The 24,545-nt window shown below is 51.0% G+C and overlaps 1 long non-coding RNA gene across 2 annotated transcripts; it reads right to left on the reverse strand.

The window, feature by feature from the left end:
- Nucleotides 1-2,790: 2,790 nt before the first annotated feature.
- LOC148223103 (uncharacterized) lies at nucleotides 2,791-13,160 on the reverse strand. 2 transcript variants are annotated; one of them, XR_015804740.1, is made up of 4 exons: nucleotides 9,596-13,160; nucleotides 8,937-8,971; nucleotides 7,815-8,257; nucleotides 2,791-5,219 (listed from the first exon to the last, which is right to left on the reverse strand). It is a non-coding gene; the product is annotated as an uncharacterized LOC148223103 (long non-coding RNA). The 2 variants fall into 2 exon arrangements; XR_015804739.1 differs by lacking the exon at nucleotides 2,791-5,219 and having other exon boundaries at nucleotides 6,488-8,257.
- Between the last annotated feature and the right edge of the window lie 11,385 nt (nucleotides 13,161-24,545).

Below are 24,545 nucleotides of genomic sequence, written 5' to 3' on the forward strand. Positions count from 1 at the left end.
AGAGTGGGGCTACCTGAGTCACTGCCACTGCCACTGCCTGAAATAGCCCGCGAACGTGAACTATCCTCTTCTCCTCTCCCAAAACGGGGGCAGAGAGGGAAGCGAGAGGAGAGGGAACAAAACAGGACAGCTTGCGGCACGCCGAGTGAATCAGAGCAATGGCCTTTCTTTGCCTTTCGGGCTTTTATCATCGCGCGTCTTGCGAAAGCGAGAGGTGTGAACCCGCCGTGGAGCCCGGCCAGGTTTGCAGTGCCTGCTCCGTGCCTCCCGTGCAGGGGGTAGTGGAAAATTACCGGCTTCTCCTCCCAGGGCTGCCACACGGGCCTGGCCACGGTGAAGGAACCAACCACTGGCACGGCCCGCTGGGCACCGAGAGGAGCCAGCGCTGCCACCGCATCCTGGGGGTGCCCAGGGGACAGGGGTGTGCCATGGGGACCAGAGTGTGCCCAGGGTACCAGAGTGTGCCATGGGGACTGGGGTGTGCCCCAGGTGCCCTTGGCTCGCAGGGTGGGCGCGGCCCCTCCTGGCTTGGCAGGGTGGCTCCATGGTCACCTCCTCACCAAGAGCATCCTCGGTAGCACTCCGGCTGCATCCTCCAGCTGGGAGAGCACAGGGAGATGAAGCACAGGCAGCAGCACCCGGGAAAAGTCCTACTGGGAAGGTGGAAGTGCCAGCAGGGGATGTGGCGGTCCGCCTTTCCCCCTTAGGGGCGCGGGGGAGCAGCTCCCGTCGGGAACGGGGGCACCGCCGTTCCCAGCCTGGAGCTGGGTGGGAAAGCGGCCACCGCCACTCCCTGGCAAAGCAAACGGGCTCAGACCGACACGGCACAGGCAGCCCGGCCCCATCCTTCTGGGACACGGGGTAAACAAAGGAAATACCACAAAATCAAATAGCATCACTGCCTACGGCACAGCCGGCCGTCTTTCCCCACCCTTCTCGGGAAAGGCTCCTTGCTCCCCCCTTTTCTTCCCCCTTTTCTTCCCCCTTCCAGCATTGGTGCTCTTGCCTCTGGGAATCAGTTCGGCCCAGCATTTATTCTACCCCCAGCCCCCCTCATTCCCCCTGGGTTTTAGCAGAGCCAGCCAGAGCCATTCTCTCCTTGCTGTGAGCCCTGGCCCGAGCAGATGTTTGCTGCTGTGGTGGCAGGAGGGAGTGAAGCCCCAGCTGCTCTCCACTCTTCCTGCTGTGAAAGTTTATGCCATGGAGTTATTTTTTACCAGGAAGTCTAGCTGTGGTCAGAGCTCTTCTGTCAGCTGCCCAGCCCTGGGGGTGAGGAGCACCAAAACCCACTGCTGCAGCACCCCACACCGGGAGGTGCTGACCTGCCTGCCAGGTACCCTCCCTCTGCCCCCCACATCCCCCACATCACTGCAGAACGTCCCATGGGGCAGGGACGTTCCAGCGGCTCCCATCCCACTGCAAACACCCACAGTGGCACCTCTGCCCTGGGCCACATGCCACTGGAAACAGCCAGCAGGCCTGAGTCACCCAGTCTGTCTCACTGGGGCTTGACCGTGTCACCCTGGATTTTGGGGAGAGGTGGAAAGCAGTCAAGGGGCAGAGAGGAGCTGAACAGCAGCAGGACCATTTAAAGGGCTCCAGCCTCCTCTGTTCTGTCCCAGGAACACAGCAGTCCCACACTGAAGGGTATCCCCACCCCAGCCCACCATGACCCCAGTGCTTACAAGGACACAGAAGTCAGCCAGGTGAGGCAAAAATTTCCATCCATGTCTTTTCGTTGTAAAAATCCTTTTGGAAATGAAGAAGAAGCATGAAAGTCCCGCTACCAAGCCAAGGCTGTTTGTGATCTATCCTGCACCCAGGGAGAGAAGATCCCTGCTGGGGTGCCCCCTGTTAGAACTGCTCCCTGCAGGTCTGGGGCTGAGGAAGGGGGGCTGCCAGGTTGGCTCAGCAAAGCTGGTAAGAAAATCCTCAAAAACAACTTGTCAGAAAACGTGTCCCAGCAGAAATATTCCTGGGGTTGCTCATGGCTTGCTTGTTTAGGCTTCCCCATCCTCCCCAGGGATGCACCTGGAGCCTGCTCCACTCTCCAAACCCCCCTCTTCAGGGTCCCTTGGAAATCTGCTACTGTGCAGAGCAGGGCGCTCATTCCTGCCTTGACCTCTCTGCAGAGTCTTCTCCAAACTCTCTCTTTCCTCTCTTGGGTCACCTCCACAGAAGTTTCTGACATTTCCCATTTCCAGTTTGCTCTGGCAGCCCCTGCTCTTCTGCACTCAAATTCTCCTTCTCCCACCCGGCCTTTCATTAGAAAAGCCCTCTCCTCTGGAAAATCCTAGACTTAAAAATCCCTGGCTCCAGCTCCTCCAGAACTCCTCCATCTCTGCAGGTCTGGGCAGGAGGTCTCCTTCCCCACCAGCATCCTTGCTCTGCATTGGACCTTCCCATCCTGCACACTCAGGAGCTGAACTCCAGGCCTATGAGTCCTTGCCCTGCAGAGCTGCTGTTCTGCAGGGAAATAAGGGGATGAGAGAAATGAAGAGGGATAAGGGGATGTCTGCTCAGGGACATCTGAGTGGAAATGAGAGCTGGCAGTCAACAAGGTTCCCAGTTCTTTATCTGTTATCTGTTTTGTTAGATTTTATTTTTGTTCTGGGGAAACAGGGGGAGGGGGGAATGTATCTGAAGTCAAACAAAACATTTTCTTTTGCTAAAAGGGAAGGACTTCATCTCTGCCTCAGCATTAGAATAATTTCCATTTCAAAAGTGGGCTTTGATTTTGAAATGAAAATTGAGACCATCCCATCCCCAAAGGCTGAAGTGGGATGTTTTGACGGACCTTTCCTTTTTTTTTCCTTTTTTTTTTTTTTTTTTACCTCTAGGGCCCTTTTGCCTGGAATCAATATATCCCTGCAGTGAGCTCTGCATTTGACAAGCAGCAACTTTTCACCAGGTAAACATCTCCTTAAATCTTCGTCAGCCGAGGACAAGGTGCAGAGGTGCAGCGTCCTTGCCCTTGGATGCAGTTTCCTCCATCCTCACCAATTACTCAAGGATGTCACCCGGAAATCCCCACAAGTCACTGGCACTTTATACACAGCGAGAGGAGCTGGTACCTATTCCTCCCATCCAAAACGATCTCCCAATGTTTGGAAATAAACAGCAGAAATATGTCCCAGCAGGTGTTACCTCTTCAATGTTGTCTTGTTTGTAGCCAGTCACAAGACAACATTCCCATAACACCAGAGGTAAGCAGATGGCACTTATTAATTTACATCGTAAATACGCTCTAATGTGTACGCTGAGCAGCCACTGCCGTGGGAGACGGCTCTACCTGGCTCACACAGAGCATCCCAGCCCAAACACTTCACCTGGGAGCGGCAGCGGTGCTCTGCTTCCCCACGGAGGCTCCGCGCCTTTGCGCAGCGGCACCGTCGAGGTTCCGGAGCAGCCACGGCGATCTGCAGCCCCCCCTCTTCCCACAGCTGCCAAGCGGCAGCCCCAGGCACCAAACGGGAGAAAATTACACCCGAAGTTATTAGAGGCAGCAAGACTGCAGGCAGCATCAACACAGCATATGTCCCAAAGTAAACAGATTGCGTGGAACCTTCCTGAACATGCTGAGGGGCCGGCGGTGCCCAAACCGCTCTTCCCGAGACGTGGAGCTGCCTGCGGGGAGGGGAAGGAGCTGTGTGCTCCCCCCCGGGCTCCAAACCTGCAGCTCAGCTGCGAGCAGGGACGCGCTGGGATGGGCAGCTGGAAAATCATGGAAGGTGCTCTCCTGGCCGGGCCACCCGGCACATCCAGTGATGGTCGGGGCTGGATGGAGAATTATCAGCGCAGATGGGTTTGCACTAAAATAGCTCCGTCCCATCTCCCCCTCCCAGTCCTCCCCTCCTCTCTTCTGCAAAGCAGCACGGTGAAAATTGGTGAGGTTTTAATTTTTTCAAGGTTTTTTTTGTTTTTGTTTTTTTAAAAATTCTGGAAAGAGGCACAAGTAAATGGGCAGCAAAGGGAACCCAACATCACCGAGGGGTAGCACTTTTTGCTGAAGGTGGTTCTGAGCAGCCCACCCTTCTTGCTGTGGACACTGTGGCTGCAAAGAAGGAAGGACACCCCAAGGACTGCAGCAAAGCCTCCAACTCCAACCTGCCCATAGCATCCATCCTGCCGGGAAATCCTTGTTGGAAATCTGTGTCGCCTGGTGCAGGGGCTGATCCCAAATCCAGCTGCCACCCATCCTGCTTGGAGACCTTGGGAGAGTGCTCAGAGGCCTTGTCCCTGGTGTCATCTGTGCTCAGCAATGGCTGTGAGCACCGAGGGTAAAAGCCCAAGCAGAGCACATCAGGATGCTGTGATAAAAGGCCCATGGCGTAATGTCATCCCTGCAGGATTTAAAATCCATTAAAATGCCATCAGATCTGAACAAGGGGAGCCCCACATCTGGTGCAGCACCTGCCCAGTGCCCCCTTCTCCTGCAGCCACCCCAGAGCCCACAGTGAGGGCTGGGTGCAGGGGAACATCACCCACACTGCAGAGTGTGCACTGGGGAGAGGAAATTCACTCCAGCTGCCAGCTCTGACTGATAAGACAATCTCCTTTCATCTCTTATTGCCTCTCACTCCACCCCTTCATTCTTTTTTTGTTTTTCTGGTTGCACCCAGGGACCGTGCTGCCCTGGGTGCCCTGCGTCACTCTGACGTCAGGGAGGCAGCCAGGGCCACGATCATGGGGCTTCTTTCACAACCTGCCTGCCCTGGGGACTCTCATTAATCAAGATCCGCAGATAAGGGCCCTGCAGAGCCACTGCCAGCAGTCCCAGGGGAGCCCACACTGGTTTTTCCACACAGCCGGAATGGGCAAACACGCTGGGAAAGGAGGCTGGGAAAGGGCAGCTACAGGGCTGGAGAGGCTCCAGGTGTGTGCAGCACTGGACTTGGAGAACTCAGGTCCGGTGGAAGGTGTCCCTGTCCATGGCAGGGGTGGGAAATTAGATGAGCTTTAAGGTCCCTTCCAACCCAAATCCCTCCGTGATTGCTCCAGGGTTGGCACAGGACCTTCTGCATCCACCCTGGGGCTTTGGCCACAGGCCTCTGCCTCGGGCACTCCTTCTTATTTATCCATCCCATTCTGCTGGCTCAGCACTTGGCTGTGGATATTGGGCATCAGCCCCACCAGGAGACATCAGAGTCACCCTACATCCACATGGCAGTGAGAGGCACAAGTCTTCAGGTTTTCCATTTTCCCTTCTTCTTGGAGATCTTTAAAAAAGAAAAGGAAAAAAAAAATCTTTAAGAGTTTCTCAGCCCTACCTCCTTCTCCTTCATCCTCTCAGCTGGAAAACAAGGATTACCATAGCTGCTGGATTTCTCTTGCTCAAGGATGGTTATTTGCAGTCCCTCCTGGCATGGCTTTGTGCTAAGTGCTGGCCCAGCCCTGGTTTTGGGAAGAGATCGTGAATTTAGGGCTCATTTCGAGCCACAACCCTCATTTTCAGAATATGATTTTCAGATATGATATAATAAAAATCCATTCTTTGTCTTGGGGGGGTTCATTATAGGCAGAGGAGACCAGCGTGGTTTGCACATGGAAAATAAGTACTATGAGACGCTCCTTAAAACATTTTTTTAAATTGATGTGCTCCCAGTCTCCTGTTTGCTAGTGGGTAATTAAGTCAATTAACAAGCATCTGTTTATTTATTTCCCTCATTGATGAATGTAAGCAGTTTGGGTAGCAGTTTGTAACAAGGACCTGCTGCAGCTTGCCCGCCGATCCATGAATATTCAGGCAATCACTGCACTCCATCTACAGGACCTGCTCATCCACCTCCAGGAACTTGGGAATGAGCTCCAGGGTGGGCAGGGATGGCACAGACTGTCAACCTGGGGCTGGGATCCTGCCCTTGGCTGGACAGGGCTTGGAGCAACCTGGTTTAGTGGAAGGTGTCCCTGCCCATGGCAAGGGGTGCAACCAGCTGGGCTTTAAGGTCCCTTCCATCCCAAACCAGTCTGTAATTTCATGATTCTAAGCTCCCTCCTAATCTGCACTTTGGCAAAGTCCCTCAGACACTCTCAAAGTCTTCTTGGGGCTGTTTTTGCGTCCCTCCTGCAGACCAAGCCTCCAGGATCCTTCAGAAAGTGTTGGAGGGCAGCTCGTGGAGGCTGGGAAACAACTCCCACCTGCCTCGGCCCATGGGTCAGAGTTAACACCTCATCCCCAGCATGGCACTGCAGTGCACTCCTCCCCACATCCCTGCGCTTCCCGGAGGGCTGCGGGAGGCAGCGCCACCGGGACAGCAGCAGCTCCCTGGGAATTCGTCTGTCTTGGGATCATCCAGGCACATCTCTGGATGGGCCTGCTGACCCTCCTGGGAGTCTCCCCAGGGCCTTTTTGGGGTCGCCCAAGGCTCAGAGGACTTTGGGACCGCAGCCCGGACAGCACTGTCCCCATCCCTGTGTGAAACACGTTCCACATGCCCAGAGCCAAAGGCCAGCGACATTCCCACGTGGACCAAGCAACTCCCAGCACTGCCTTCAAAGAGCTCTTTAATGACAGGCAGCACAATTAAGGAGGCCTGGGAGCCAGAGAAAAAGGGATTAGCAGGCTCTGGGCAGAGCATTCATCACGGGAGCAGTTTTGCAGGGGCGCATCTGCTGCTGACTCCTCTCTTGCAGACGCACCGGTTTTCCTGCCGTGTCAGCACCAGGCGTGTTCCCTCTCTCCTGAAACCCTGCAGCGCTGAGCACGCTGCTTTTCCACAAGCTGGGGGGACAGGGATGCTCCCACACCAGGGAGTTACCATCAGGAGGCTGCACTAGGAGCAGTCCTGGGGCTTCCCACCCCCTGCCTGTGTGCCTGGGAGAAGGGAGGGCAAGGCTCCTGAGCACCCTTTCAAAATTCCTCGTGTTTGGTAAATTAATTAGTTTAAACGAGCAATTAGAGCTCGATTTAGCACTAGCTCATTGCAGCTCTGCTGGATGGCTGCGCCTTCCCCTCTCTCGCTTTTCAAATGAGAGTTTTGGGGTTTTACAGGAAAAATCATCGGGGCTGGGAGTGAAGTCAGGCGTGGAAGAAAACAGGGATGACAGTGGATGAGGGAGGGCACAGGTGGGAGAGTCGTCTCCAGGGTGCAGGGAAATGGCCACGTTTCTCCATGGCACTGGACATTTGGCCAAATCCTGGTGTTAGACATCTCCAGGGGGCAGGGAGATGGTCGGCCTCATTTCAGAGCTCACAGAAATTTGCCATCCAGTTTCGAGACAACTCAAAAAAGCCCAACAAGACTACCAGGAACACCCTCCAATTTACAGTGGAGCAAGAGGCATCATAATAACAATAATAATAGTAATGATAATTGGATGAAAGTTTGCTGTAGTGAACTGGCTGCAGCCCAAAGCTGCTTAATCGACTCAATTTCTGTGTGACAACTGAGTAAAGGCACCAGAGAAATTCACATCCCATGGCTTTGCTGATAAATAAAAGATCCCTTCATTCAGGGCAGTGCAGAGCTGGCACCTTTCTTCCACCCATGATGACCCCAGAGAAGCCACACTCAGTCGTTGGTGCCCCTGGATCCCTGGAAGTGTCTCAGGCCAGGCTGGATGGGATTTGGAGCACCCTGGGCTAATGGAAGGTGTCCCTGCCTTTGGCAGGGGTTTGAATGGGATGGACTTTGAGGTCCCTTCCCACCCAAACCACTGTGGGATTCCAAAATTCCACAATAATTGCACGCTCTGAGCCCTCTTTTAATTCTTTTTAGAGTCTCTGGAAGACAACAGATGAAGACATCATTTTCCTGGGCAAATGAAATTATGTGCTTCCCCCCGAGGAAATAATTTCTATTCCATTTCTATACCTTTTCCTTAATCCCACACAATTTGAGAGACAGTTGATTTATAGATTTTGGAGGCTGTCTTTTCTCCCACTGCTGCCAGAAATGAAATGGATCAGGCACGTCCCAGCCTGGCTGAGGTCTCAGTGCATGTGCAGAGCATTCTCCGTGTCCCCCACAGACAGGGCATGCAGGGATGAGGCAGTGAAGGATTTCAAACAGCACCTGGGGCTCCAAAGGTGCACGGAGGAGGCGTATCCTGACCACAGAAAGGGGTCCTTGATCTGAATTCCAAGGAGGAGAAGGGAAAAACATGGATGGTTTTGAGGACCTTTACCATCCAGCCCAAACAGGGTCACTCTCACAGTTATTAATAATTACATCTGCCTCATATCCTCCTCTCCCAAGCCCTTCACACATGGAGCCAACACAGAGCAGTAGGGGAAGGATCCAGCAAGGATGAGCCCCTGGAAAACACGGAGAGAGGCAGGGAGAGGGGGTGAGATATCTCATCACTGCATCCCTGCCATCCCTTCCATCCTCTCCCTGAAGGAACAGAGCTGCATCCCAGTATTCATGGGGAGGGAAACAAACCTCAACCAACCTACCAAAACAAACAAACAAACAAAAAGCCTGCTCTCCCAGACAAAACAAATAATAAAAACCCCTAAACTCTCCCCCCACAAAACAAAAAAGCCCAAAACTCTAGCCCCCTCAAAATACAGTACTGGCAAAGAAACAAACAAAAAAAACCCAAAACAAATGAAAAACAAACACAAACCTCCCAGAAACCCACCCCCCCCCCAAAAAAAAACCCTAAAAATTAAGCAAAAAACCCAACACCCCAAAGACCCAAAAAACCCACCCCAAAACAAAACCTAAAAAACCCTAGAAACAAACAAATAAACAAATGCAAAATGAAACCAAGCCCCACCCCAAAACCCCCTTAAAAATTAAAAAATCTCCTCCAGAAACAACCCCACTCCCCAAGACCCCAGAAAAACCTTCAGCACCCTGACAAAACAACAGGTTTGGTTTGAATGTGGAGAACTCTCTGCAGGGAACGGAAATGCTGCTATCCACATCCATCTTGAACTTCCCAACAAACTATTCTCAGCTCCTGCCATGGCTTTGGGTCAAACTCACATTCCAGTGTGGACAGTGGAGACCTTTAGGATGAACTGGAAAGCATAAAATCATGGAATGGCTTAGGTTGGAAAGGATCTTAAGACATCATCTTGTCCCATCCCCTGCCATGGGGAGGGATGCCTTCCATAATCCCAGGTGTTTCCAACCCCACCCAACCTGGCCTTGGACACTTCCAGGGATGGGGAATTCCCAGCCTCAACTTGCTCCCTGTTTCCTTGGCGCCCAGAAATTCTCTCACAGAAAGTAGGGACTTTCCCCTTGAATCAGCACTACCTGGACACTCCTCTCTCAGAGGATTCCCCCAAATCTGCTACTGCTGCAGAAGGTGCTGAGGCTGGGCTGGCAAACACACTGAGCACTGACATGGGCTCAGCTCAGAAAGGGGAGAGCAGAACCGTCAGCTTTCAGGGTTCAACAAACACAAATTCCTCTGATATTCACATGTTCCCCAGGGAAAAAAAAAAAAAAAAAAAAAAAAGATGTTGAAAACGCCCCACGTCAGAACAGAACTTCCAGAAGAGCCCTTGCAGTGACTCCAGCAGGGATGGTGGGTGGGAGTATCAGCCTCAAAACGTCCTTCCCAATTCAGTGCAAATCTGATCACAGGGCTAACTGGGACACATTTCTGGAGGTTTTGAGATCCTACCTCCTCTTACCTCTGCACTTTGTGGGGAGGGAACTCCCAGCACTCCTTCCTTCTCCTCCAGCTGGGAGCAGGGGCTGATGCATCTCTTCAGTACCCTGGGTGTTCCAAGCTCCCTTCTTCATCCTCACAGATGAGCTTTGTGTCTGGCTGCAGCCTTCAGTGCTTCAGACCTGGATCACAGGATCAGAGAATCCTGGAATCCCAGAATCCCAGAATGGTTTGGGTTGGAAGAGACCGTAAGTCCCATTTTGTTCCAACCTCCTTCCACTGTCCCAGGTGGAGCGTGACACTGCCATGGTCCTTCCTCACACCAGTCCCTGCAAATGGCCGAGGGATGGACTCAGGGAGAAAGGGGAAACCTCCCAGGAGTGCTGCCTGCCCCGTGGTGCCCAGAGTGGGGCAGCCACACAGTGGAGGGATTACAATAAACCCATAAATCGATCTGGGAAAAGCAGAGACCATAAACACCCCCATGATCCCTGAAATACACAGGGAAGTGGACTCATAAGCAGGGGCAGGAGTTTTAATAAATACCCATTCCTGGGGACACTCTGCCTCTGGCACCAGCAGAGTGGAAGCAGGGGGATGACTGGTGCCCCATGGGCACGGAGAAAGGCTGGAACCTGTGACCCACCTGCCTGGCAGTGAGGATGTGGCTGATGTGAGGAGCCTGGGATAGTGGAAAGTGTCCCTGCCCATGGCAGGGGTTGGGAATGGATGGTGTTTAAAGGCCCTTCCAACCCAAATCATTCCATGTACAAACACATGTTTTTGGAACTGTGCCCACTCCACTGTCCTCCCTCCACCCCGTGCTGGATTTAAGCCAGAGCAGCATCTGGAATGATTGCCCTGAACCTCCCTCCCAGCTGCAAGCTACATTTTCTGGGCCACAAGCCCCTGACAACCCACTTCCTGAAGGATGCAAGGAAATCTTAAAATGTGATGTGGCAGCCTTTCCTTCCTTTGTTATGGGCAGCACTTCCTCAGGGATGAGCCCTGCATTTATGCCCTCAGCTAGAGGATGCTCGAGCAGGCTCCAGCTCCAGGGGGACAGGCAGCATCTGACTCCATCCCCCATCCTCCTAAATCCCTGACTCTTCCAAATGCCTCCATGCCTCCAAACCACCCTTCAGGGGAGCAGGCCCGGGGTGAACTCCAGCCCCCTATGGCCACAGAGGCAGCTCTTCCCCTGCAGCTTTCTGCTTGCTTAAGCACTGCTTCTGCTATTAAACTCAGAAAAGCAATAACATCCCCAGCAACAGATGCCACTCATGATAGCTCAGGGAGCAGATAAGGCTCCCAGAAATGTGTTATTCCTGTTCAAAGCCTTGGTCACAGTGACCTCCACAGATACTTTAAACTCAAGCTGGTTCAGAATTGGTTCTTTGTTTGTTTGTCGTTGCATCCACTTTTTAAGGGAACTTTCAGAGATCCTAAGCCCTGCTCATATCTGCTGTGCTCTGGTTTCTTTCTTCATTTAATGAGGCAAAGGCTAGTTAATTAATAAAAAGATCTCAATCTCCCAGCTGACAGATTGCCCTTGGCCTGAGCAGTCATGCTCCCCACCCCTCTCCCTCCTCCCAGGAGATGGGAACCAGCCCTTTGATGGGATGTGTTGGCACCTCACAGGAACCCAGTAAATTTAAAAAAAAAAAAAACAAAATAAAAAAAAAAAGAAACAGAGTCAGTTTGCTTTGCACTGAACCTCAAAGCTGGGGCATGTTGCTGCCTTAGGATGGAACACGGAGCTGCAGCATTCCCACACTGCATCCCTATCCTGGCCCTGCAGGAGATGGGACCTGCACCTCTCCCCCTGCTTCCACTGAGGTGTCCATGGAAGCAGCTCCAGGCCCCGACCCTGCCCCACAACCCTCTGCTTCTGGCTCCTGAGGTGGGGTAGGAATAAAATGGGGATTTTCCCCAAAAGAGGCTCCTTCCTCCTCTTGGATGGCAAGGCCTGTTTGGCACCCCCAGGTCTCCATGGGCACAGCTGGCTCCTGCAAGGGGCAGAGACCAGAACAGCCAAAGCCAGGCAGGGACACAGGTGCTTCCATGGAGCCCCACATGGAAAAGCTCCCCTGTCCCTGTCCCCACACCATTTCCAATGCCGAAGCTGCAGACACACGTGGCTGCATCTCAAACCCCCTCTGTAATTACAGATCCACTGTTTCTTCTGGGCTTCCACTTATTTAATCATCCTTTCTCATCCGCCTCTAATACCCTGAGCTCTGTCAGAGGGCAAAAACACAGCCCTTACATCCAGAAAGACAAGAGTTCCCTGCAACAGCTGCTATATTTAACAGGAAAAAAAAAAAAAATACACTGTGTTGCCACGGCAACCCTGGCTTCTATAAATAGCCCTGCCATCTCCAGCCCAGCCCAGAGCACAGGCAGTGCTGACGGAAGCTGCTTTCCCCGAGCGCTGGGGAATGGAAGTAAACTTTTATTCCTCGCTGGAATCACCACGGAGCAAACCGTGCAGGGGGAAAAGGAGAAAAAAAAAAAAAAAAAAATTGAATTGCTAATTAATTAAAGCCTGGGGCGAAGGATCCCCACTTCCCTCAGCTCGAGGATTGATCCCTGGGATCAAAAGGGTGTTGTGGGAATGGGGGCAGGGCTGGAGCCGGCTGGATGGAGATGGAATGATGGTGCTGGATGTGGCTGGCACAATGGGGCTCTGCTCTCACATCAGGGTCACCCCCAACCAGCAAGAGCTGCCGGGGTAAGGCTGGCTTTGGACACGCAGCCAGCCTTGCTTTGAGTGCTTTCAGTGACCTGCAGAGAGCCCTGGTGGGGACACACAGCTTTCCAAAGGGCCTTTTCCCTCTGTTCCACCAACAAAACCAGGTCTCTGGGCATTGAGTCTGGAGCCTTCTCCTTCCCCACTGGAGCAGAGTCCCTGTCACCAAAACACACACTGAGCTCCCTGCAGCCAGAGCCAGCTGAGCATCCCCCGAAATCTGATTAGCAAGGCTCAGTAGTCACAGCCTGCTCAGGAGCAGCAGTTGCTTCCCATCGCGCTCCAAGCCTCCAGCCATCTCCCTAATTCTCCTCGACATTTCCCGCTCCGAGTGGAGCCTGTGTGCCTCTGAGAGCTCACAGCCCCCAGCCCGGGATGGCAGTGCCCTCCTGAGCTCTCCCCAGCAGCCCTGGCTTCTAGGAACCCTTGAGCACGGAGCTGAGAGCCCGCTGGAGGAGGCACGGCGCTGCTTGACTCCTGCTCTGCTCCCGGCAGGAAGGGTTCTCCAAGAGGAAAACACTCCACGCCGTCGTAGCAGTCAGTGTATGTGTGTGTGTGTGTGTGTGTGAGTGTTCTTGCTTCCCCCCACCACTTAAGGAAAAACAGATTGCCAGACCTGACGGGAGCCTAGAGAAATCTAATGCAGTATTTTCCTCTGGTTCATGGTTGGTACCAGCAGCCTCGGAGCAGGGTCCAGAGGAGGCCTTGAGGATGCTCAAGGAGCCAGGCTGGGAGAGATGGGAGAGGAGAAGGATCCAGGAAAAGCTCAGAACACCTTCCAGGGCCTAAAGGGGCTCCAGGAGAGGCGGAGAGGGACTGGGGACAAGGGATGGAGGGACAGACACAGGGAATGGCTTCCCACTGCCAGAGGGCAGGGATGGATGGGATATTGGGAAGGAATTGTTCCCTGGGAGGGTGGGCAGGCCCTGGCACAGGGTGCCCAGAGCAGCTGTGACCAAACACCAGCAGCAGCCGGGACTCTCTTGACTCATCTCCCACCCGTGGTGGCCACAGTGACGTTGCCTCCCCTCCAGCAGCTGTGCCCCTGGCTTTGCCAAAGACACTGGCAGGGCACAGGAGATGCCCCAGCCCACCCTGCGACCCCAAGCTGGACAAGATGGAAACGCTGGAGCAGGGCACTTGGCTGAGAAATTAAAATAAAATAAAATAAAATAAAATAAAATAAAATAAAATAAAATAAAATAAAATAAAATAAAATAAAATAAAATAAAATAAAATAAAATAAAATAAAATAAAATAAAATAAAAATAAAATAAAATAATAAAATAAAACAAAACAATAAAATAAAACAAAATAATAAAATAAAATAATAAAATAATGAAATGAAATGAAATGAAATAAAATAAAATAAAATAAAATAAAATAAAATAAAATAAAATAAAATAAAATAAAATAAAATAAAATAAGGACCAAGCACTCTGCCCATGTGCCCTCACCAGGCTGGGCTTGCAGGAGCATCCAGCTCTCTGAGGAGCTGGCGGGAGGGTGCTGGAGCAGGGAAGAGCCCGAGAGCTTCAGCACAGGCTCAGCATGGGGGAAGGGGCCTTGCTCAAGGACTTCAGGTTCTGTTTGCTTCATCCCACTTCATCCTGACCCAGTTCCTGGCCAATCCCAACTGGCCATGAGCTCACTGCAGAGAGGACACAAACACTGGATGTTTCTCTGGCTCCCTCCACCACCTGTGATGTCCTGCCACAGTTCCTGCTCAGCACCTTCCCCCAGCCTCTGGAAGCAGAGCACACTGATCCTCCTCTATTTTATGTCGTGCCTGGCCCACTTTTACACCTGCCCTGAATCCCTTTCCCCCCTGCAGTGCCCGGGATGGTGTTTCTGCAGCTGGTGGCTGTGTCAGCATCACAGCAGCACCTCCTCGTCACTGACAAGGGCAGTAAATTCGTGCCCAAATAAATCTCTACCCTTGCAACAACATGTGAAAGGTTTTAATGGTGAATAAACTCCCAAACTGGCCAAATGGACAAGGGAGTGGATGAGATTCACACTCAGTGCCACAGGGTGATGTCAGGGGGTGCAGCTCCTCTGGCTCAGCGCTGAGAGGATGGAGGGAGGGAGGGATGTGTGCTGCTGGGGCTGCTGCTTTCAGAGCAGGGCAGGGACTTCAGGGCATGGAGCCTGCTGCTGCTAACGGTGTTGGTGTTTAGAGACTAAACTCAGACCATGGGAAGATGATTTAGAAGGAAATTCTTTAATATAAGGGCAGTGAGGCCCTGGCACAGGGTGCCCAGAGAAGCTGTGGCTGCCTCTGGATCCCTGGAAGTGTCCAAGGCCAGGCTGGACACTGGGGCTTGGAGCAGCCTGGGACAGTGGAAGGTGTCCCTGCCCATGGCAGGGGGTGGAACTGGGTGAGTTAAGGTCCCTTCCACCCTGAACCATTCTGGGATTCTCTGAAATAGCTTTCACCAAGGCATCCTTCCCTCCCCAGCAGAGTTTCCAACACTCCATGAGGCCAGACCAGGTGCAGACATAGCAGCAGCCTGCGTGCCCAGGCCCAGCCACACCGTGCCCATGGCCAGGTGGGTGTTTTCCCAAGGAAACCTGGCTCCTGATGGCTCTGTCCCAGCCCCAGCACGCTGCCATGGGCCACAGGAATGCAACAGCAGCCCTGCACAAGCCCACACAGACAGGTGGAGCACTGGCCCCCACGTGGGCTGTGCCCTGAAAGTGAAATGTGGGAGAGGTCATGGAAGGTGCTCAAGACTTACAGGGGATGAGGCAGAACAAACACGGTAAGATGCTTCATTTTATGTGGATTTGAATGGACTTAGCTCAAAGGTTTGCTGGGGCCCCTGGGAGAAACTTTGTAGGTGGAATGTTCCCAGCCCCAAAAAGAATGAGACCCATCTCGGCAGACCCAGAACAGCAGCATATCCAGGCTCCAAATGACTCCAAACAGGAGGTGAGATCTCAGAATCCTGCATCCCTGGGTGTCCCCCCATCACAGAGCCTCACCCCTCTCCTGGTTTCATGCTCAGGTTTGTACCCTGTCCTTGCAGACATCCCTGGTCCTACACCCTCACTTTTTGCAGGACAAAAATGAGAAAAATCACAGTAGGGCATGTGTTTCATCAGGAATCCATGGAGAGCCCACGTTACAAGCCAAGGGACACCTTGGGTACATTCAGTCTGCTGGAAATTGTGGGTTTTGGCTCCACTGCTGTCCCATACTGTAGAATCCCAGAATGGTTTGGGTTGGAAGGGCCTTAAGGCCCATCCTGCTTGCAGGAACACTTTCCACTTTCCCAGGCTGCTCTCAAGCCCCAGTGTCCAGCCTGGCCTTGGACACTCCCAGGGATCCAGGGGCTGCCACAGCTTCTCTGGGCACCCTGTGCCAGGGCCTCACTGTGGCTTGTCCAGCCTTTCCTCCAACAAAATCTGATATAACCACTTTGAATTTTGCCTCGGGTTTCCTTTCTTTGCTCCAAGTCCGGCTGGCTCTCTCTCCAGGAGCCAGGAATTAGGTAGCACAGCTACTCCAAAGTAAATTGCCCTACAATTGCTTTTCCATAAGCAAGAGGGTTGTTTTCTTAGGGCAAACCACTTTTATCCTTGAGGAAAGTGTCAGCAGGAGGAATAGTCAGGGAAAACTTGGCCATGCTGCTATCCTGGAGTTACTATCAGGTAAAAAAAAGGCCAGTGAGTTTCCCTTCTACAGTTTTTGTGGCCAAATTCTTTAACTTTCCCTCAGCTCAGCTGAGGATGTCAGAGCTGGAGTTCCCTAGAAACGCTCTCAGCCCGGGCTGGGGAGAACAAACTGAAAGGGCACAGAAACCATGGAGCTGCTCCAGCCAGGGAGAAACGTCTGTAATTAATGTAGTGGGAAAATTACACATTTATATGGCCCCCCCAAACACAAGAGCAGACATCCATTTCCTGCAGGGCCGTGGACGCCTGCCAGCCCACAAATAAATCACAAAGCCACAAAGCCAAAAAGGAGGAAAAGAAAGGGGAATTATCACAGAGGATGCAGCAGCCTTTTGTACCAGGAAAATCATCAGCATCTCCACCAGACATCTATTGTTTATCAATAATATTCCCTAATGGCTTCCCACCATTTGGGACTGAGATGGGGAGGGATATTCAAGCAGAACAACAGAGGTCTCCTTGGATTTTGCAAACTCCAAAGGCACAGCCAAGGGTTGGCTTGGGAGATGGATTGACCTGCCCTGGAGGCGTTTGTGGGACCAAACCCAAACAAACCCACAGCAAACCTGATATTAAATAGGCTTTGGCATGGGTGAAAAAATGGAATAAACCCAAAGTTGCCGACTTTCCTCCAGGAAGAGGGTGTCTGGAGGGCAGGGATGGAGCACTCAATGGTCTGGCAGCACCTCCAGAGGGACCATGTCCAGTGATGCTGGAGATTAAAAATAAGAGAACAAACAGTTTCAGTGAGGACTTGCAGGCCTGCTTCCACACATTTTCCCTCCCCTCCCCAGTGGAGGTTGGATGGCCTGGGCCCCACTTCACAGCAGCCTGGAGTCACTGAGAGCCTCTCCATTGCCTTCCAGCTGCCCTTGGCTCCAGCTCTGGGATCAGGACAGCAGCTTTACAGCTTCCCCCGTGGCCTGTGAAGCTGGGCTTTGTCAGCACCGGGGGACTGCAGGACAAGGCCCAGCAGTGGGGTTCTGAGGGGCAGTTCCTGTTCCCTGCACCATCCAGGGCTTGTAAATGAGCCATGGGTGATGCCATGCTTCCCGGGATATATTGTGGCTACAGCAACCCTGGCCGATGCATCAGCATTCCCAAGTGGGTTTTTTCCTTTTCCAGTCTGAGCTGAAGTGCTTTAGGGGGCACTCAAAACCATCCTGTGCTGCTCACAGAGAAGCTTCTCCACCACCTCTTTCCCTGCCACAGGAGCACTGAATCTCAGGGATTGCCAGGAACCTTAAAGGCCGTCCACTTCCCACTAGACCAGGTTGCTCTCAGACCCTCTCCACCTGGATGAGGTGGGTTTATCTCCCTGAACCCCCTGACTTCACTGCCTGGCCACCAAACCTCCACCACAACCAGAGGTCCCACAGCCAGGGACAGCTGTGATGAAACTCCTCCGCTATTCCAGGCTTGCCCATCCCAAATCTTGGGCCCTCCTGCTCTAACCCCGCAATGGGAAAACAGAGCCAGCACTTAGCAAAGTCAGTGAATAGAGCAAAATGCTTCCCTGCACCTCAGGCACTTCAGCTTTTCCTTTTCTTCCTTGGCCTGCTTAACAGAAAAAAAAAAAAAAAAAGAGAGAGAGAGAGAGAGAGAGAGAGAAATTGTATTTATTCACACACGCAACAGTCAAACATTTGTTTAGGAGAAAATCTCACTGATTCTGGCTGTTAATCCAGAGGCAGAGACAACAGCAGCCCTTAATGTCTGCCTGTGCCTCAGTGATTTGTGCTTTTGTGCTTTGAGCAACATTCCCGATTCTGATAAAGGTATTAGTGAATTCCTTGGGCTGAATTATAAATTATGAGGTGCAAAGCCCTCTATTTATGCACTTCAGTGCTGAGAACTTACATGCAAAACAAGACACTCAAACTCTCCACGTCCCCACAACAGCTCTTTCCACTCTGCACAGACAAAGCACCCAAATTATTTGGCTATTTGTTTATGAGGGACACATTTCAGGGATTAGGGCAGGAATAGACATCCCCTGGATGTTTTCACAGCACTTTGCTGGGAGCAGTGGCTCCTGCAGCAATATCCTCTGAGCTGGGTCCAGGGCAAGCTCCCTCTTGAGCTCAGCATGACCAAATGGCACACAGGATAAGAACATTCAGGATAAACACATCTGGAAGTGGCTCTCTAGCTGCAAAGAAATCCTTATTACCACACTTTCTTCAGGGTAAAAATGGAGCAAAACTAAAATGCAGCAAGCACAGATTCGAGTTTTCATTTGGGGAAGGAGGGCAGGGGAAAGCTGTCCCCAAAGCAGAGCACGTCCAGCATTGCAAACAGCAGATTAATCCTTTCTAATTGTGTTTCCACTTCCTTTTAACCAAAAGAATCACAGAATCATTAAGGCTGGGAAAGACCTCCAAGATCATCAAGTCTAACCGTGAATTCAAGAGCATTAAACCATTTCCCTGAGCACCACATCCACATGCCTTTTGAGCATTTCCAGGGATGGTGCCTCTGGGCAGCCTGACAAACCTTCCAGTGGGGAGATTTCCCCCAGTGTCCACTCTAAACCTCACCAGGCACAGCTTGGGGCCGTTCCCTCATCTTATCCCTTGAGCTCCAGAGCCTTGCCCAGCTCTGTTCCCTTCTTAGGACACTCATCCCACAGGAGAGGGAGCTGCACTACCCCAGGGCAGAGCTTTTTCCCTTCATTTTTTCAAACAGGAAGAAAAAAAACACCTGGAAAAAAATTAAAAAATGGTTTAGGCTAATCCTGAACTGAAAGTTTATATTCCTTAGTTAGATTTCGAAAAACAAAGTTTGCTTGACCCAAAGTGTTTCATTTGACCTAAAAGCTTTTGCTTTACTTTAAGTTTCTTGGGAAGTTAGAAATCAGAGGACTGAACAGCTCATTTTAAAAAGGGGAAAAAATAAAGTACTCTCCCCATCAGGATTAGAGGCAGGTAGCAACAATAAGCAGTGATAAAAGAGTAGCCTTCTGTGTTCACAGAAAATGCCCCAGCTTGCCCACGTGCCCACAAGGATGCATCAGTTCATGTTGTCAAAACTGCCCTATTTAATAATAATAATAATAATTAAATATCCCCTCTGCAAATGGAAAGAGGGGGTGATGCCTGGGCAGGAAATGGAGCCAAGTGTCCCAGCTGGGACTGCTGAGGTGTCCTGATGGAGGGGGGCCAGACCCCACATTCTGCTCTTGCCCTGCACCCCAAAGTGGCTGCTGTGGCCCTGGGAGCTCGCACTGAGCCCTGCACTGTGCAGGCACAGCAGCCCTGACCCACAGGGCAGAGCCAGGACTGATTTTTCAGGAGAAGCCTCTGCATTCGTGGCTCTGCTTCATCTCCCACACTGCATTTTGCTCCCAAGCCCTTGCAGTACCCCGGACATGAGCTCCTCACTTCCCCTGCATTTTCCTGCCCATTGGTATTACTCAGAAACTGCTGTGTGAGTGCCTGCATCTGCCTGCAGCTCCAGCTGGCAGGAGGAGCTCCCTGTGCTTGGGTTTGGGAACATTTCAGAAGGGCCCAGGGCCTGTCCCCCATCCATTTCATACAATCACAGAAGCACTGAACTCGGACAAGGCCTCCATCCAGCCCCAAACGGGGTGCGTCCTTCCTTGTCTCCCTCTGAGTACTGAAATTTCCTTCCATTTGAGGCTTCTCTCACAAACACATTAGCACTTTACTGGGGTGGTTTTCCAGGCTCCAGTGGCTCCACGCAGGAGCTCCAGCAGGCTCCAGGAGCAGGCTCTGGGCAATAGAATTTCTGTCTGACACACAGACAAAAATCTGGGGGAAGCTGCCTGAGCCTGCTGTGTCTGAGACCATTGCCCTAAATTCTTGCTGCTCCTCTCCATTTTCCCAGCCACCATCTGATCCCGGGGGGAATTCCACATTCCCTGCAGCTTCCTCCAGTGCCCAGCAAAGCCTCAAGAGAACAGCAGCTTGTTTTGTATTGCTACCCTCTGGATCTGAAGGATACCCCTGAACTTTAGCCTGGCTCATTCTCCCGGCCCCTCTCCCAGGCCTTTGATCCAAGGAAGCCTCTCGGCACATTCCCTTATCCAGCGCTGCAGCATCTTGCATTGCAGATTATTTTTAGGGATGATCCAACCGAGACAGATAAAAATAAAAAAGGAGCTGGAGAATCTTTGCTGGAGCTGACTGCGAAGTACTGTGGCTTACCAGAGCCTCATGAGGCTCATCCCCGAGTGGGATTCCTGATCCAAGAGCACATCCCAGAACAGGTCAAGGGCTCACCCACAGGGCTCAATGGCCCAGCTGTGCTGTCACCAGACCCAACAGGATAAAAAACAGAGACACCACAGATAAACACAGGTACCTGCATGCCAAAATACCCAAATCACATCCAAATTTCATTTCAAAGTTAAGGAAACACCACCCATAGCTGCCAAGAACATCCTAGACAGCAGTGGCCAGCCAGGCTGGTGATACACTGCTGAATTTCACTGAAAGCCCTTAATAAATGATTACTGGATCTTTAATAAAGTCAGCTGGGCTGTGCAACCACAGCCCTCACCATGGGGCTCTTGACTGAAGAGAAGAGCAGAAAGCAGTGAGACATCTCCCTGTGCCATACGCCCAGGTACTCCAGAAAATGTTTGGGGTGAAATTCCAGAGCACAGTAAAGGACAAAAACTGATTTTTTTTATTCCCACTGATGTGAAGAAACAGGATTTGCTCTCAACTGGTCAGTATTGCCTGGGGAAAGAAAGTAAAAAGAAAAAAAACACCCCTGAAAGATGACAAGTCTAAACCAGTCACTTAGAGGTACTTATTTTTTTAAGAAGGGAAATTTTCCCCTTTTTTTTTTTTTTTTGGTCAGGTTGATTATTGCCAAAAGTATTTTAGCATCTGCTGTGCCTGCTGACCTACCACATTTAGCCTACTTACACTAATTAAACTTTAATTAAGCTTATTAGATGTTCATCTAACATCAAAAGTAAGGCAAAGGCTTTGCAAAGTGAAGGTCTTGGTGTGGCCGGGCACTTTGGGTTTACATCATTTTATTTACACATTCATAACAAAGGGGAGGGGCTTGACCTACTCACCTGACCCTTCCAACACCTGCTCTGCAGTTTTATTCTGAGCCAGCCTCATGGGGACTGGCACTTCTTGGGATATCAGACACCTCAAGGGACTGACAAGAATTTTGGGATGCTCCCATGAGTCCAGGCCCTCAGGCACCTCAGGTTTCTCCTCCCAGGCTGTCAATCAGGTCTTGTATTTCTGTTTCTTGAAAAGGAAAAGGAAAAGGAAAAGAAAAGAAAAGAAAAGAAAAGAAAAGAAAAGAAAAGAAAAGAAAAGAAAAGAAAAGAAAAGAAAAGAAAAGAAAAGAAAAGAAAAGAAAAGAAAAGAAAAGAAAAGAAAAGAAAAGAAAAGAAAAGAAAAGAAAAGAAAAGAAAAAAGAAAAGGAGACTTTGCTGCCAGGCCACCCTGGCGGTGCAGAGTGCAGTCTCTGCACAGCTGTTTTCCAGTCAGCCTCACTCAAACATCTCCAGCCAAGTTTTCTGACAAGCCAGTTTTCCTCTGCTCTCTGCCTCCAAAATAAATTCCCTCCCATCCCAGGAAAGGTGCTGCCACCGCAGGCTTGGGAAGGGAGGGAGAGGCAGCATCAGGAGCTGCTTGTGGCATCTGGAGCACGGGTGTCACATCCCCCCTCACCAAACCAGCAGGGATTTAAACAGACCCTGAGCTCTCCTCAGCTCCAAACACCCACAGAGCACTTAAGGTTGGAAAAGACCTCGGAGATCTTCAGCTCCAACTGTTAACCCAGCACTGCTTTTCCCTAATTTCAGCAGGATCAGCTGGGAAAGAAAAAGCCAACTTCATGTGCACACTTCAAGGATCAGCAGCCAGATTGTTGGCATCCAGAACTGTCCTCCTGCATGGTTCACTCCATTCTCATCTTCAGCAAAATGGCTCTGCCTTTGGTCCTGGGAAAGCCACTGACTTTAGAGTTATTCCTGTAAAATTGCTTGAGCAATAGTCCCTCTATTCTTTTCTTTTCTTTCTTTTTTTTTTTTTTTTTAAAGCAAGCAGGGACTTTAAAAAGAAGGTTTTTGGAAAGGGATATTTTGGCAACAAACCTCTCAGTTTAGTTCTTGGCAGGCACCAAGCATTTAAGCTTTGAAAAATAAAAACTTGTTCAGAGCTTTGGGGCTTTGCTATTTTTTTGGCCTTTCTAAATGAAAGTGCAGGTTGGTGCTGTGAGTGGGGAGGTTCTGACACACACACACAAAAAAAAAAAAAAAACAAAAACCCTCAACACTCATGGATTTCCAGTGATCTCTGCAAAAAAAGATCTGAGTCCAAGTCCAAATTCCCAGGAGGACCACACATGGATTCATGGAGTGATTTCCCTGGAATGACAGCTCCCAGGTAGCACTGAAGAGTGTTGGAATACTGGAATGGTTTGTGTTGGAAAGGACCTTTAAACTCCTTTCCCCCCACCCCACCACGGGCAGGGACAACTTCCACTGGACCAGGTTGCTCCAAACCCTGTCCAACCTGGCCTGGAACACTCCCAGGGATGATCCAGGGGCAGCCTGTTAGAGGGTGTAAGGGAATATTCACTGTTCCAAACAATAACCACCTGTTTGTGGTGGTTTGTTTTCGGTCCATCCAAGGAAAAATGCTCCTGATGAGTGTTCTGTGCACAAGCAGGGGCACAAACAGATGCACATCCTGCATCTCTCTCAGCAGCCCTCCAAAACCTGCAGCGAGCCTCCTTCCCTGGGATCCTGAAATGGCTTCGCTTCCAAAGTCTTTCACTCCATGGCACGAAAAAAAAAAAAATTAAAAAAAAAAAAAAAAAAAAAAAAAAAAAAAAAAAAAGCAGCAGAGAGGTAACAAGAGAAACATTGAGGAGCGTTTGGGAAATGTGTTTTGAACTTCACACAACAAACCCATTAGTTCAGGGCCCTCGTCTCTATGGCAACCAAACAGCACAAAAACAAGGCATTAACACCTAAATTTATTAGTGGGCAAGTGCTTAGCTTTTATCGTTCCAGGGGTGTATTCCCCTCCGCAGCTCACTGGGGTTTCCAAGGAAGACGTTCTGGTTCAAATGCCAACGAAAACATCGGAACACCATTACAGACAGCCCAGCCAAAGCTTTCGTAGTTTCAATCACAGTTCGAAAAACAAACAACAAAACAAAACCCAGGAAAAAGAGGCTGTGTGGAGGGGAGTTAACCAATTTCCACTTTGCTTCGTGAAATTGTTAAAAGTTTGCAAGTCACGGTAAGGGAAGAAAAAAATATTATCCATCCTATCCTAACGGCTCAGTGAGGATCTTCATCAGGAGGAGGAATGGGGGGTATAAACTGCTTCTCCCAAAATAATTTCCAAGTGCCTTGCCTTTATTTTAAATGGACATTGCAAGCCCTGGGAAAATGTGAAACGTAATCTCCACTGTGCCACAAGGCTCCACGTCATGCCACAGGATCTGGGGGAGCAGTGGGGCTGTTTGGATACATTCACTCCAGGAATATGCAAGGGCTTGGGGATAAAGATGCTGGAAATTCACATTTAAATGCTTCCCGTTGTAAACATCTTCCCCTTCCGAGGGCCCTGGGTGAATTTCAGCAGCCCCAAGAGCACAGGCCGTGCTGGGACGCCTTGGAGAACTTACCAAGGTGTCAGATCTCTCTCTGCAAGTCTGAGTGAGGCAGGAGAACACAGGACGTGTCTCAGCCCAAGGCACACTTGAAGCTTCACATTTCCCTAGGTGCTCACTGAACTTCCCTTTTTATCTTTGCTCCAGAGTTTAGAACAACCTTCACTAGGAATAAGGATCTGGCTTTCTTGGGGTGGATAGTCTTAAAGAACCTAATCCTGCTCACTGTCAGAGAGAGGAAATCTCTGCCCAGAGAAGCTGTGGCTGCCCCTGGATCCCTGGAAGTGTTCAAGGCTAGGTTGGACACTGGGGCTTGGAGCAACCTGGGACAGTGGAAGGTGTCCCTGCCCATGGCAGGGGCTAGCACCTTTGAGGTCCTTTCCAACCCAAAGCCATTCCCTCTTCTGTCAGGCACAGCTGTCTCCAGGTGAGAGGAACCTTGTCCTGGGGCTAATTCAGACTTAATCGCTAAACATTCTGTGTCTCCACACAATGACAGCAAGGAGAATCCAGGCTACACACTCAGGAAAAATCTTTAGTGGGAAAAGCAACACCACACCAGGAGATGATGCCTTAAAAAAAATGTCAAACCCATCCTCTCCTCCAGCATCCCCGAGGTGGAGTCAGAAGAGCACCTCTGCTGCCACCAGGCACAGATTTCGCCTGTCACAGTGCAGAAGGTCTGATGGCCAATGGCTTGTCACCTGATTTCAGCCATGACACCGGCAAGTGCTTAACACAGGGGCTGGGATGCACTCACCACACTGCCATCAGCAGCACAGCCCAGCACTAATATCCATCCCTGCTGAAAGCACACTGCCACCCTTTCAGCTGACCAGGGCCCTGCTTCCCAAGCCCTTCAGGCGGGTTGGAAGAAAGCAAATTAACAGGTTGAAACGCTGACAATTTGCTT

Source organism: Sturnus vulgaris, chromosome 7 (genome assembly GCF_052056855.1).
Source record: "Sturnus vulgaris isolate bStuVul1 chromosome 7, bStuVul1.hap1, whole genome shotgun sequence".
NCBI classification, from domain to species: Eukaryota; Metazoa; Chordata; class Aves; order Passeriformes; family Sturnidae; genus Sturnus; species Sturnus vulgaris.